The sequence below is a fragment of the Capsicum annuum genome, chromosome 4 (genome assembly GCF_002878395.1).
Source record: "Capsicum annuum cultivar UCD-10X-F1 chromosome 4, UCD10Xv1.1, whole genome shotgun sequence".
In the NCBI taxonomy this organism is placed as follows: Eukaryota; Viridiplantae; Streptophyta; class Magnoliopsida; order Solanales; family Solanaceae; genus Capsicum; species Capsicum annuum.
Genome location: NC_061114.1, coordinates 89,597,883 through 89,613,422, shown reverse-complemented (window position 1 = coordinate 89,613,422; position 15,540 = coordinate 89,597,883).

The window sequence follows — 15,540 nt, the reverse complement described above, 5'->3', positions numbered from 1 at the left end:
TGAATATCTATGCCTTTTATAGGGACTACGACTGCTAGGTCACCTATGCATTTCTTAAGAAAGAATATATGAAACACTGGGTGCACTGAAGCTAAGTTTGAAGGCTACTCAAGATCGTAAGCTACCTTTCTTAAATGATTGAGAATTTGGTAAGGACCGACATACCGAGGACTAAGTTTACCCTTCTTGCCAAACCTCTTCACGCCTTTCATAGGAGAGATTTTTAAGAATACAAAATCACCGATCTTCAACTCGAGATCATTTACTAAATATGGATGAACGGGAACATGAGAACATAACTGAGCCTGAAACATGATATAGGAACTGAATATCATGAACAAAACTGAGCCCCTGAATACATGGCTTATGACTGAGATTGGAACTTGTGGGTCCACCTATGAGTACCTAATACTCCAAACTAGATTCATAACGTGAAGAGAAGATGGAAGGTTTAGGTCATGAAAACTCAGGATTATAGTGCTTCTCCCCCTTGGGACATTATGTCCCCTTAAGAATGCTGTCTTGGCTGAGATACTGAGAAAAAACTGAGATGATGCACAGGGTACCTACGAATTGAATCATGACTGCATATTGGGGATCTAAAACTGAGGCATGACACCTGAACTGACCTGAACTCGCAACCACATGGTTGCTCAATCTAGGAATAGTTACATTCATGAGATGTCGGATAGTGCGACTAGATGGAAAGATGGAAAACCCAACTATACGAACATTATCCTTCTAACTTCTAAACTGAATTGTTGGTTTTGTGGACTAACTTATGCTGACAACTTATATTCTACTGGGGCCTTTCTTTGACACTCTTTCTATAGAGTTCTAGTGGCTTCAGGGAGCAGGCAAATCTTGGCTAGGTCTAAATAAGACACCTGAATAATAAATCATCTTATGGATGCAGTTCTATAATATGGAGAAAGACCTACAAAACATCGTCTAAGATAGAATTACTAAGCTTTATACACTGAAACTACTAGTTTGAAATCTTAGCTATGTCCCTCGACTATTCCCTCAACTAGATTTCTACTTCAATACTGCATGAACTTTACTTGAGACTACAAAAAATATTCACATGGGCACTGAGCATGAACGCATAAATGTACTAACTTATCTGATTAACTGAGTGGCTGATAGCTAAATACTGGTCATGTTGAATTGAACTGTACTTAGTCTGGATTGAAACTGCATAGTATTATGCATATACGGTAGGGATTGACTAAGTAACATAAGATAACTGAGCATGAATTCTCAAAAACTATACTATTTGAGAAGGCAATACCAAGCGTATAACATGACTCTGAAATAGTCTATAAACTAAGGTACTGAAATACTGATAATTGAATAACTGATAACTATACACTATGGTCAAGAAAATTTGAAACTGAACTGAGTTACTAATCTGATTACTGGGCTGTGACTGTGAATGAGACTATAATTAAGACTGCAACTGAGATTGTACTAGAATTGAATATTGGGTTCTGATAACTCTACCTATTGAGATCTGATTTGGACTAAATTCTCCCACTATGTTTAAGCCTACTCGAATCTCCGAATTGTATTTAGCTACTTACACATCAACACAATATTCAAGCCTATCTTCATAGCTATAGCCTCGTGTAAAACTAGTATACAATAATCTTTTATTAACATAAAATGTTTACTCTCTCCCTTCTAAGCAACTGCTCATCATTATATCATTTTGTAAGAGGAGTCTATTGAAGGGTTAAACATGAGAACCTGAGGTATGCATGACAAAATCTGAATTTAGCTGATTGCTAGGAGTGTAGCATGGGTCATGGGAACTGAGCATACTGTATAGCATGACATGGATACCTGAGTTATGAGCTATATGACCTGATTCTGAAGTTTTTGTATTCATGGAACATGATTCGTAACATTGGGTGAACTGAAATACCTTATACTAGGAACTGTAAGCGTGCATGATTGCTAATGTGCATGAGTATGGGCTATGATCATAGAGCTGACATGTAATACATGAATGGATATCAGGATAACTGATGGTTTTTGAGAGTCTAAAGTACGAATCAAAGATGGTCAGCGACTTTATCCTTATCACGAGAAAAGACAAAAGTGTAATCTATGTAAACTATGATGAACATGTCCAAGTACTACTTGAACACATGGTTTATCAAGTACATTAAAACTTTTGGGGCATTAGTAAGACCAAATGACATGACTAAGAATTTAAAGTGAACATACCAAGTTCTGAAAGCTATTTTTGGGGAAATCACATTCCCTGACCCTAAGATGGTGATAGCCTGATCTGAGGTCTATATTGGATAAGTAACTGGCACCCTGAAGTTGTTCAAACAAGTCATCAATTTTGGAAAGTGGATATTTGTTCTTGACTGTGACTTTATTTAGTTGACGATAATCAATATACATTCTAAGAGAACCATCTTTCTTTCGTATGAATAAAACCGGGGCACCCCAAAAAGACACATTGGGTCTGATAAATCCCTTATCTAGGAGATCTTTTAACTATTCTTTTAATTCTCTGAGTTCTACTAGAGCCATTCTATATGGCAAAATAGATATGGGTTGGGTATCTTGAAGAAGGTTTATTCCGAAGTTGATTTCCCTTTTGGGAGGAACTTCAAGAAGATCTTTTGGAAATACATCTAGGAATCCCCATGCTACTGACACTGATTCAAGGTTAGGGGTTTCTGAACTATAGTCCTAGACTTGAACGAGATAGTAGACACATCCCTTAGATATCATTTTTCTCACCCGAAGGTAAGAAACAAGCAGACCCCTAAGTGCTGAAGTACTACCCCTCCACTCAAGGACGGGCTCATTCAGAAACTTAAACTGGACAATTCTGTTTCTACAGTTGACTAAGGCATAACAGGAGCGAATCCAATCCATGTCGAGAATGACATCAAAATCAGTCATCTCTAATTTGACTAAGTCTACTGAAGTAACTTTCTAAGATATCATAACTGGACTATTCCTGTATACCTACCGGGCTATGATAAATTTACCCACTGAGGTAGATATTGTGAATGGCTTTTCTAGGATTTTGGGACTGACTTCGAAGTCAACAGCTATATAAGGAGTAACAAAGGAAAAAAAAGCTCTTGGGTCTAGCTAAGCATAAACATATAAATGATAAACTTGTAACGTACCTGTGAACACATCAGGAGAACTTTCCTAATCCTATCAGGACTGAAGAGCATAGATTCTATTTAGGAACTGCCCACTGGTGGCACTAGATGTAGCACCCTGCTGATTTGGGTGACCAGACTGAGCTGGGGAATGGTTATGCTAACTTTGAGAACTTGATAGGGGACAATCTCTGTCTCTGTGACCTGCTTTGCCACACCCAAAACATATGTCACTGCCATCATTATAGATACCCTGTGGTTTCTGCTATATTTCAGACAAAGGGGATTGGTTCGGCCACTCTTTTACCTAAATGTTCTGGCACTCTTATTCTTCTTTCTCTTTCTTCTATACCTCTTCTCCTTACTCTTAAGAGCTTGTGCTGTAAGCCTTGATAGGATAATAGCTAACTGACTATTTTGACCAACTACTGAATGAGCTAAGGTGGTGAAAGAAGCTTTAAATTCAGCGTGAGAAATATGCTCATTCAGGGAATCTGCCTAAACGGGCGGAGGGGCTGACTGGTTTTCATTACTTCTTTTGTTAGCTTCTCTGGAAGACATGTTCTGGAAGTATAATAAAGACATAAATTACACTGAGATCTCAGCTTGATCTCATGCTCACTCACACGACATGGATACTAAAAGAAGAGAAACTTTTCCTAAAACACCTCGCAGCCTCCTGTCCGTAAGTGTGGCGCGCTACACACCCATGCATAAGATTCTACTAGATGTGGCTTTAAGAATTCCTAGGACTCTATTGAACGTATCTCTGATACCAAGTTTGCAATACCCTGAGTCTGTACCCCAGATGCTACACGATGTTTATAATCCTGAAGGACCACAACCCAACCCATGACTGGTACCTGCTGTAATAACTGAATAGCAATACTGCAACTATATGGAAATTAGGCAAAAAAATGGCATAAGATTCAATACTATAATAAAACTGAATACGGTATAACAATACCAAAACTGAAATATTTTTCTAAAAATATGCTAGTCTGAAAAGCCTCTAAACTTTCTGAAATGTGGAGTTGATGGGACAAGTTCCTAACTAACTCTGCCTACTGAAATAATTTGAAATACTGAACTAATAATCGTGTCCTCAAACTATGAGTACTCACCACTAACTCTGACTACTGAAATTCTATAACTGCTAGGTATGATTGGAAACTCGTGCATCTGAACCTACGATATAAAATATCATAGCACAAAAGAAAGGTATGTGTCAGTATTTTGAATGTATTGGTATGCTAAGTGAGGTGTATTGAAATTCATGGGTTCATGTACATGAACAATACTTACTGAATCACATGAGTATAACTGGATGAGAGTACATGAATGAACACGTAACTGTAACTGAGATCATGATAACACTTAATACGGAGTTTGAATACTGATTAACTGATATCTCAGTATACTGATACTGAATTACTGAGAACTGAATGACTATATCTGACAGTCTTGATTCTGTGGAACTATACTAAGTAACTGTGTCTGACAATCCTAAACTTATAAAACTAAACTGAGTTTTGTACTGAGACTGAATCTGAAATTGAGACTGTGGGAGGTAATCATCTAATCGACATACCCCTTTCTAAATATATTGGGGTCTAACGAGTAATCTCAATTGAAAGAGTGTTAACACTATCCCTTGGGTAAAGAAAAGATGTGAGTTAACCCTCTCTGATAGGAAGATCTTTTGTTAAACCTCATAGGCAAAAAAAACTCAAATGAGATGTATTAACCCTTATAATATCTGGCAGGAAGATATCTCAACCTACGCTGACTATGTAGTTCTGTAATGCAGGGATTGCTACTAAGGTTTAACCCTTTCTGCTGGAAGGAATGCCCCCATCCATGGGTTAAATCATTGTTGAATCCTACTCCCAACTGAATAGTCACTGAACTGATTTTTAGTTCATACTAAGCTTGACTAAACTATTACTGATTTTACAGTCTAACTAAACTGGACTGTATCTACTGAGTTTTGTTGACTTATGGACTACTATAGAATTTTGTTAACCGTCTAAATTTACTAAGGTCTGAACTAAATACTGAACTAGACTGGAATGATACTGAGTCTACTGAGTTTTTCTTGAGTTCTATAACTGACCGAGAGTACTATTGATCGTGCCATGACTGATACTATCCTAAGACTGACCATGGCTCTAGGTAAGTACTAAATTATCAGGTATTACATACCTTCAGGACTCGATAGGATAAATTATAAGACATGGCACAATCTTGAAACATGATAAATAACTACTTGATCATTATTCAATTATTGGGACATTTAGCAACCAGATACATGACATGATTTGGAATATATTCTATCATAATATAATTTCATTATTTGATTCTCATGAACATCTCATCAAACACTCGGAAGGCATTGTATATTCACATAATACTAATCAACACATGAGCATCATAATTTTAAGGCTTTAACATGAATTCACATGATACTACATATATGATAGTAGTTGTTACATAAATCTTGCACATAATCATGGAATAAAAATCAAATCCACATTATAATCATGAATACACTTGAATCCAAATTATGGAAAGTATGAAATCAAGCTACTTGAAATTTAAAAAAGTTTCTTGGATTCCAAGTGTGGAAGGAACCATTGGATGAACACTTGACATACCTTGATTGCTAAATTCTTGAAGATTAATGGTAGAATCTTGAGCCTTGAATTTGAAATTTAATCCCCTAGGGTTTTTGTTCTTGAGTGTTTTGACAAAAAATTAATATAATTTGCTAATTGAGGGCTAAATCTCATGTTATGGGGGTTGAAAGACATGGAAAAAAGACCCAATTACCCCTAAAGATATGACTTTTTAATAACTGAAAATTAAACCATCGACACATAGACCGATGCAATTCGTTATTGGCATCAACACGATAGCCAACATGCCACGTTGAGTCCATGTCATTTCATTGGAAATTGCCATTGAGAGCTAAGAAAAATATTGATTGACACGATGGACGCTGCGTCGCGCTAAGATCGCATCGATACATTATTTTGGATTCCCAAATTTAGTTCAAACGAGGTCCAAAAAATATATAACTCATCTGAGAACACCTACTAATATTCCCGATCATGAATTAACCTAAAGATTGACATTTTAAGGTCATAGAGGTCGTGAAATAGAGTTGCCAACTTATGAAGGCCAAAATGATACTAAGTTTGAATAGTTAGATAAAAATTTTCTAAGTCTGGACCCCTTAGCAAGCTTAAAGACTAAGTTGAGCTTAGGATTTTATGAGGTCTTACAGGTAGAGAGACCTTGGTAGATTTGATTGAATTAGAAATGGTTGATTTGATGTAATCTTAGAGATGAATTGGCTCTATTCGTGCTATGCCTCTTTAAATTGTCAGACTTGTAAGGTCCTTTTTAAATTTCCTAATGATACAGTTATAGAATAGGAAGGGAGTTCCCCGATGCCTAAGGAAAGGTTCATTTCTTATCTTAGATAATAGAAATTTATTTCTAATGGGTGTCAACAGATAGTTAGGGTTAAGGATTATGGTTCTAAAGGTCCTTCTTTACAGTCTGTCCCCATGGTTGGTGAGTCTCTCGCTTCTTGATATCCCTCCTAATAGGGAAATTGATTTTAGGATTAACCTTATTCCAGATCCCTTTGTATCTTTTTTCCATCTTAGAGAATGGCTTCGACTGAGTTGAAAGAACTTATGGAGCAGCTGAAAGATCTTCTTGACAAAGGTTTTATTTGCCCTAGTGTTACCCTATGAGGAGCTTCTATTCTTTTCATGCGTAATAAGGATGAGTCCCTTTATCTGTGTATAGGCTACCACCAGTTGAATAAGGTGATGGTGAATAATAAGTACCCTCTTTATAGGATTGATAATTTTTTTACTAGCTTTAGGGTTCTAAGTACTTCTCTAAGATTGATCTTTGGTTGGGTTATCAATAGCTAAAGATTAGGGAGGTGGATATCTCGAAGACATCTTTTTGAACCCGCTATGGTCATTTTAAGTTTTTTTGTGTTCTTTGGTTTGAAAACTACCCCAATGGTATTCAGGGATCTTATGAACTAGGTATTCCATTAGTTTTTTGATTTTTTCGGTATTGTGCTCATTGATGATATTTTGGTATATTCAAAAATCAAGGAGGATCATGTCAATCGCCTCTGTATAGTATTACAAACCCTTAAGGATCAGTGGTTGTATGCTAACTTCTTGAAGTGCAAATTCTTGTTGAATATTATTACTCTTTTGGTTCATGTTATTTCTAGTGAGGGGATCACGATAGATCCATAAGAGGTTGTAGTTGTTAAGTGTCCTAGTCCCATGACTCCAACTGATATTCAACGCTTCTTGAGTTTAGCTGGGTATTATATGAGGTTTGTGGAGAGTTTCTCTTTAATTGATTCCCCATTGACTAAGTTGACTCAAGAGAAGGAGATGTTTCTGCGGTTTGATATTTGTGAGGGTAGTTTTGAGAAGTTAAGGGATAAGTTAACTTTGGCTTCAATTTTAACCCTACCCGTGGGTACTAATAGGTTCATTGTATACCTTGATGCATCATATATGGTACTTGGTTGTGTTTTGATGCAGCATAGCAGGGTGGCGGCGTATCCTTCTAGGAAGTTGAAAGTACATGAGAAGAATTATCCAACTCATGATTTGAATTTATTCATTGTAGTTTTGGCTTTGAAGACTTGGTGCCATTACTTGTATAGAGTTCATATTGATATATATTCTTATCATAAGAGTCTACAGTATGTGTTCACTCAAAAGGAGTTGAATCTCAGGCAACAGAGATGGCTTGAGTTTATCAAACACTATGATATGAGTCTTCACTATCACTATAGGTAAAGATAATATGGTTGCTGATGCTCTTAGCAGGTTATCCATGGGGAGATTATCTCATGTAGAGTAGGAGAAGGGAGGTTTGGTAAAGGATATTCACCGATTGACAAATCTCAGGGTTTATCTTTTGGACTCTAAGGATAGAGGTTTGATTGTTCAAAGAGTGGTGAGATCATCTCTCGATGCTGAGGTAAAGGAGAAGCAGGTTTTGGATACTACCATGATTTAAACTAAGGGTGAGGTCGATAGGTACAAAGTCTTATTTTTGAGATTGGTGGTGTGGTATCTTGAGGTACCAAGGTAGATTATGTGTTCTCGATATTTATGGGTTGTGAAAAACAATTTTGGCTAAGGGTTATGAGTTTAGGTGTACTATTCATCCTATTTTAATGAATATGTATCATGATTTGAAGGAGATTTATTGGTGGAATAACATGTAGAGAGATATGGCAAATTTAGTAGCTAAGTATAAGGTTTGCTAGCAAGTGAAGGTTGAGCACTTGAGGCCTGGTGGATTATCTTAAGAGATTGAGTTTTCTATATGGAAATGGGAAGTGATTAATACAGATTTTGTTATTGATCTTCTGCAGTCTCGTAGTCAATTTGATTTGATTTTGGTCATCATTGATAGGATGACTAAGTATGCTCATATCTTGCCTTGAGGACTGGCTTTTCCATAGAGGATTATGCAAAGTTGTTCATTCAGGAGATCGTCAAGTTGCATGGTACTCCAATTTCCATTATATCTAATTGAGGTTCACAGTTTTTGTTGCACTTTTTGCATTTTTTTCAGAGAGGTTTGGGAACTACGGTGAACCTTAGCACTACTTTCCACCCTAAAGAATACAGGAAAACAGAGAGGACCATTCAAACATTGGATCATATGCTAAGGTCATGTGTGATCAATTATGGTAGTAGTTAGGTTGACCATTTTTCTCTCATAAAGTTTACATATATCAGTACCTATCATTCTAGTATTCGAATGGCTCCATTTGAGGATTTTTATGATAGGAGATGTTGTTCTTCTTTTGGGTGGTTCAAATTTACCGAGACTGGGTTGTTTGGTCCTTATTTAATTTATCAGGCTATGAAGAAGGTGAAGGTAATAAGGGAAAGACTTAAGACCTCCCAAAGTTGACAAAAGTCCTATACGATGTGAGGCAGAGAGAGTTGGAGTTTGATGTTGGTGATTGGGTATTCTTGAAGGTGTCTCCCGTGAAGAGAGCAATGAGATTTGGAAAGATAGAAAAGGTCAGTCCCTAATATATTGGCATATACTTTATCTTGAGGAGAGTGGGAAACATAGCTTATGAGTTGGAGTTTCCCTCTAGTTAGGGTTTCATTCATTTGTTTTTCATGTTTTAATGTTGAAGAAGTGTGTGGGTGATCCTTCCTTGGTTGTCCCATTGGAGATTGTTGGCATTTTGGATTCCTTGTCCTATGAGGAATCCAGGATTGAGATTATGGATCAGCAATTCCACCGATTGTGAACAAAGGATATGACTTTGGTGAAGTTTCTAAGGAGGAATCTTAAGGTTGAAGAATCCACTTAGGAAGCTGAAGAGGACATGAAGTCCAAATATCCATTCCTGCTTTTTCCTTGGGATAATCATGCTTAAGGTACGTATTTCCTAAATAGTTTTTTTCTAACTTTGTTAAGGGAAATTATGTATTCCCTTATATCTTTATTTTCTATCGTTGTTAAAGGAAAGTGTGGTTGTGTTCTATGCTAAATCATGCTAATGGATGCCTTGTCTTATCATTCGGGGATGAATGATCCTGGGGGAGAATGTAACACCCTGGATTTTTGCCTCTAGAATCCTTGCATTTTTACACTTACTACGCATACTACAACTCTCACTATGAGTCATAGGGAGTCATTACGGGTTGTAGAACCCTAAATCATATCCCAAATAGTGTGTTTTGCTAAGTCTCTATGTTGGTCACAATTGACACCCAGTGAATCGTAAAGACTCTATACGATTCATATAGTCTAAATCATAGGCTAACCAGTGTTATGTCCTGGTTACAACTAGGTTTTGTAAGTAGTGTATACTTATTATGAGTCATAATGTGCCTTCGGTAAGGTAACCAACATAGGGCCTTGATATTTCTTCCTAGGCTACGACTCATTCATAACGAGACCTTATGAGTGATAGGGTGATCTGTGGTCACTGACAATAGTTTTTTAGTGTTTCATTAAGGGTACTTTTGAAATACAAAGGCTTTGGACCCTTAGAAAAATTTCCTTAATTGAAGCTTCTGGACTAGGTATGACCCAGGGTACTAGTCGTACCCTTATATATGATTTAGTGACCCCATATTGTACCCTAGGCAGTGCATTGAGGGTAACATACCAACCAAGATACGTCTTGGCCTCCTTATGGTTTGATGTTAGTGTATGAGTCATACTAAGCCAAGTTGTATGATGTTTAGCACTTGGACTAGTTGATACTATTTTGGGTACGGGTTGTGGGTACAATTTAGGGTACCAATCATACCCTTGGGTATGCATCATGTGTGTAGTAGTAAATTGGTCAGTGTATGGGTCCTAGGTAAGGCCTAGGGTACAATTTAGGGTACCAATCATACCCTAGGGTATGATTGAGTAAGTAAATCATACCCACCAAGGAAGTCACTTTTCAACTTTTAATCCAAGGTCCTTATGGACATTTCCTGCCCCAAAATCCTTAAGTCTCCTCACTATATAATGTCTTGTGTCCTCCTAAACATTCATTTGGAAGATCAAAACATTCCAAAAACACATTTTACACTTCTCAAAACAAGAATGGAGGCTTGGGTTCTAAGGGGTGTTCATCTAGAGGGAAAGAGGAGTCAAGTTTCTTGATGGATCATCTTTTTTAAGGCATGTGACTCTTTCCTTTGTTACTAAATCAACAACCATGTATTTTACATATGTATTAAGATTTGTAAATGATGATTTTGAAATCAAATGTTAAGGTTTTTGATAACTAGTGATAAGTAATGTTTGTTCTTTCTTAGACTTATATTTATACATAATATTGGTGATGATTTACATATGTGGGTACTTGTTGTTGTGGTTTAAAAAATGGGTCTTGAGTAACCCTAATATTGATGATTTCTACTTTGATTTTTACCTTGGTAAAGGCATGCCCACAGGATGTTTATGAAAATGTAAAAGAGAAATGTCTATTCACATGTTGACAATATTTTGAACTAGGCAATGGCCCACTAAGTGTGAGTGAATGGTAAGTGGTATTGTAAAGGCATTGATAGCCATGTAATTAGTTAATGTATGACCATGTTGATTTGATGGTTAAAAAGGGGTTAAAGTCCCTAAACATGAAATTAAAGTGTGTTTGAACTAATATGTTGTATAAGATTGCTAATGAGGGATGAATGGTTTGTAAGGGTCTTGATGACCATAAAGTAAATTGAATGATAAATTTAATTAAGTCATTGGCTTATTAAAGTGTTTGTTTGATAAATGGTTCCCTAAAGACCTTGTGGTCATATATGGTCATTAATTGGTTAAATGGGCTAGAGTCCCTAAGTATGAAAGTGTATGAATATTGATGTATGGACAAAGGGTTAGAGTCTCAATGTAGACTAATGATTGTCGTGATGGCTTATGGTTAAAGTACCTTGCCTACTAAAGTGTCTTGTGATTAAAGTACCTTGCCTACTAAAGTGGCTTGTGGCTAAAGTCCCTTGCCTACTAAAGTGGTTTGCGGTTTTAGTCCCTTGTCTAATAAAGTGGTTGTAGTTAGAGTCCCTTATTTAATGAGTTTTCTTGAGGTTAGAATCCCTTTCCTAAATACGCTGACTTATTGTTAGAGTATCTTAACTAATACAGCTTGAGGTTAGAGTCCCTTGCCCAATGAAACGACTTGTGTTTAAAGTCCCTTGCCTAATGGAAATGTATGTGGTCAAAGTCCCTTGTCTAATAAGAAATGTTTGAATCTATTAGTGTGGAAGGTTGGAGTTCTCCACTTCATGGCTCATGATTGAATGCATCAAGAATGCTTGCTAAATCTTGTTTCCTTTATGATACATGATGAACATACTATGTACTTACATGTATGTCTATGTATATGAATGTGGTTGAATATGATGTTTTGACTTGTATTTTTGAATGATGAATTTATTTATCCTAACCATTGAGTTACATTCTAGCATTCCAACTGCTAACTATCTCTAGAAGCTATGTCCCCACGCAACATAGGGGCCAAAGGTTCTTTTTTTCTTCCTATGCAGTGACTAGGTGATTGAAGTAGTTTGTGTGTTGACTTTGAAGTGGTGAGCTTCCCTACTTCGTAAGGCATACATTTCATAGTCTCTTATCTTTGGTCGTAGATTTATCTATACTTGGTTTGGCTATTGTCGAGGGCTTGTCCCGACATTTATAAACATCGAATTTAGGTAAAGGCATTATGGATGACAGTGGACTTGGGTATGTTTGTTAGTATATTGATGTAAAAAAATGTTTAGCCATTGTCTAAGTTGTGATATTAGTCTTGTTTTAGCTATCTGGTTATATGTTTGGAGTTTATCCGACACTTGTGGATTGATGAGATGGTTAGGTTGGGTTGACATGGAAATCTCTAGCTCATGTTAGGCTTGAGATGCCCACACGACATGGCCTGATTTTGGGGTCATGTCAACTTTGGATATTTCCCCTTTTCCCCAATAGCAACCCATGACTTATAATCCTATTATGGACCCTATTATCATCCATAACATAATCAAAACAACTCTCAAGGCTCTCTCAAATTCTCTTAAGAAAAAACACTTAGGGTTTCTTAAGGTTGGTAATTAGAGCTTCCAAGGGTGATTATTTCTTTAAGTTTCTTAGTGATTATGGATTGTAACTCTATCCTTAAATTTGTTTTACTTAAAGCACAAAATTATATGATTGTTTATATGGATTTGAGCATGGGTTTTGAGTTGAGGGTTTGGGATTGAATTTCTATTAAATATTTTTCCTAGGATTTATTATGTATTGCTTATGCTTTATTAATGGTTTTGAACTCGTGGGGTGCATTGGCATGGGGAAAAAACTAAGGGGTCATGGTTGCCCCCAATTTGATGATCTTGGCTTGACATATAGTTTTAGAAATTGTGTTCCTCAACGTATTTGGAAAATTGATATTGAGATATAGTTTTGTCACATGGTTTGACATGCTCACTTGATCTATTGCATGCATAAAAGGCTAATAACCATGGATTAATTTTAACTGAACCTTGGGAATTATGAATTTCCTGTGTGAATGAACAATTGAATCGAAGGGGTTGTGAATTCCCCCATGTGATGGATTATTGATACGTCATGATAATGTAGACTACAAGTGAAATTAGTATGCCGATACCTATGGTGTACCTAAATAAATGAATTGGTTCAATGAATGGGAATATGTGACAAGTGTTTTAATTGGGCTTAAAAGAGGTTTTTGCAGCTGGGTCGTGAGACTAGAGGTCCCGAGGGACCAATACTAGAAACCACATTTACTGGCATAGGGTTTTAAATGACCATATAGTTTGAGTCCGATTTAATAAATGATTGGGTAGTTTGAGTCCCCCATGTTAAATAACTAGATGCTTAACTCATCCTTGATTTATGGCGGGGAGGTTTGAGTCTCCCATGGTACATATGTATATATAATTTATTCTTTGGTTCGTGCGTTACGTGCACCGGGCCCTTTTAGCAGGGAAAGCTGAGCGCATATAGCCCGTGGGTGCCTTTTTATCATGATTGAGCTACATAGTCCAGACTAATGTTTTAAAGTTCATGCTAAGCCATATTTTCTACCCCAGTCTGATTATATATACATGTATGTCAATTATGTACATATAGATTTTACCGTGGTTTTGACCTGGCATTATTGTTCCCTTTTCATGAGTTACGTGATAGTGCTTAACCCACTATCCATCCCAAGACATTGCATCCCCAATTAATGCAAGAATCAAAGACACTTCTATTTTTCTTGCACAATGATAGGATATTTGAATTATCAGCAGATAGCTTGAAGTGATGAGCCTCTTTCTTTTATAAGGTCATTACTTCTTGATTTATCTTTTATCATAGACTTTCTTTAGACTTATTTTGCCTATTGTCGGGGTATGTCTCAATATTGGTTTGATTCAATTTGTTAGAGAGTCTTTGTTGATATTACTGCGGATTGGGTATTAGTAAAAAATCTATCTTAGACTTCTTGAGTTTTGAATATTCTGTCATGTTTTATGTTTGAAATTCAGCCACTATTAGTGTATTGTGTTCTGTGTAACTAGGCAAAGGGGTGGTCTCTGATCCACGGTGGACATGGGATGCCCATCACATCTAGGCCCTAGTTTGGGTTGTGACAGCTTTATATGGGTGGTGGTGTAGATCTTTTGTGGGACGTTTTTATTTATTTGAGTAGATAACTTGGGGCACAGATTTATTAAAAGATTTAATTGATTGAGTAAGACTAATTTAGCAGAGTAGTGTGTCTATCCAAAGTAGATGTTGCATACAGGGTTGGAAAACAGGTTTCCTTAAAGGGTTCAACCATGAAGGGTACGATGAAGTTTGTGAAGAATGGGAAGCTTTGATCGAGGTTCATTTTTCCTTTCAAGATCATTGAGAAGTATAGAGATGTGGCGAATAGACTAGCTTTCCCTCCATATATTTTAGCTGATCATCTGGTATTCCATGTTTCTATGTTAAAGAGATATCGTATTAATGACGAATATGTGATTCGGTGGGATTATATTATATTAGACCATGATTTATCATTTGAGGTGGAGCCTATGTCTATCTTAGATAGGAAGACTAGAAAGTTGAGATTTTAGCATATTGATTTAGTAATGGTCTAGCAGAAACTCACCTATTAAGAAAGCTTTATGGGAGGTTGAGTCTGATATAAGTCATGGATACCCCAATCTTCTTACCGCTTTAGGTACTTTATTGTATTTTTTTTTTGAGGATGAACTTGTGTTTCAGTGATGGATAATGTAACAACTGTAGTTGTGAATTTTACCTTCATTTATATTTTGGTCCTTTTACCCTTTTCCATAGTTATTTATGATATTTGTGAGTAGTGATATTAGTTGGCACGATCCTTGATGCATTTGAAAGTAATTTGAGTGAGTTTAAGACCTTTATAGGCTTTTAAAATAGTTTATTTGACTTCAGTCAATATTTTATGATACGAGAATCGGATGGTGATTTTGCCAGTTCCATTAGATCTGAAGTGACATTTTTGGGTTAGTAGTGTAGTTAGTTTAGGCCCCAAGACTTCATATTTCATTTTGACTTTTTTAATGAAAACTTGTGGAATAAGCTTAAAAGGGGTCCCTCGAGCTAATTCAATGTAAATGACCTCTTTTCATAAATTTGATGGTTCCATTGAGTCTAGAATATTGAAATTAGCCCAGTAGTATTATTAGCTTATCTTTGTAGGGTCTCGATTAAAATTTGAGGGCTTAGTCAAAGATTTTGATCTCCATTGAGTTGTTGTCAGCTAGTGCAACTAGACCTTCTTCATATTCATGAGAATGCATTGTGTTCATGGATAAGGAAAGTGTTC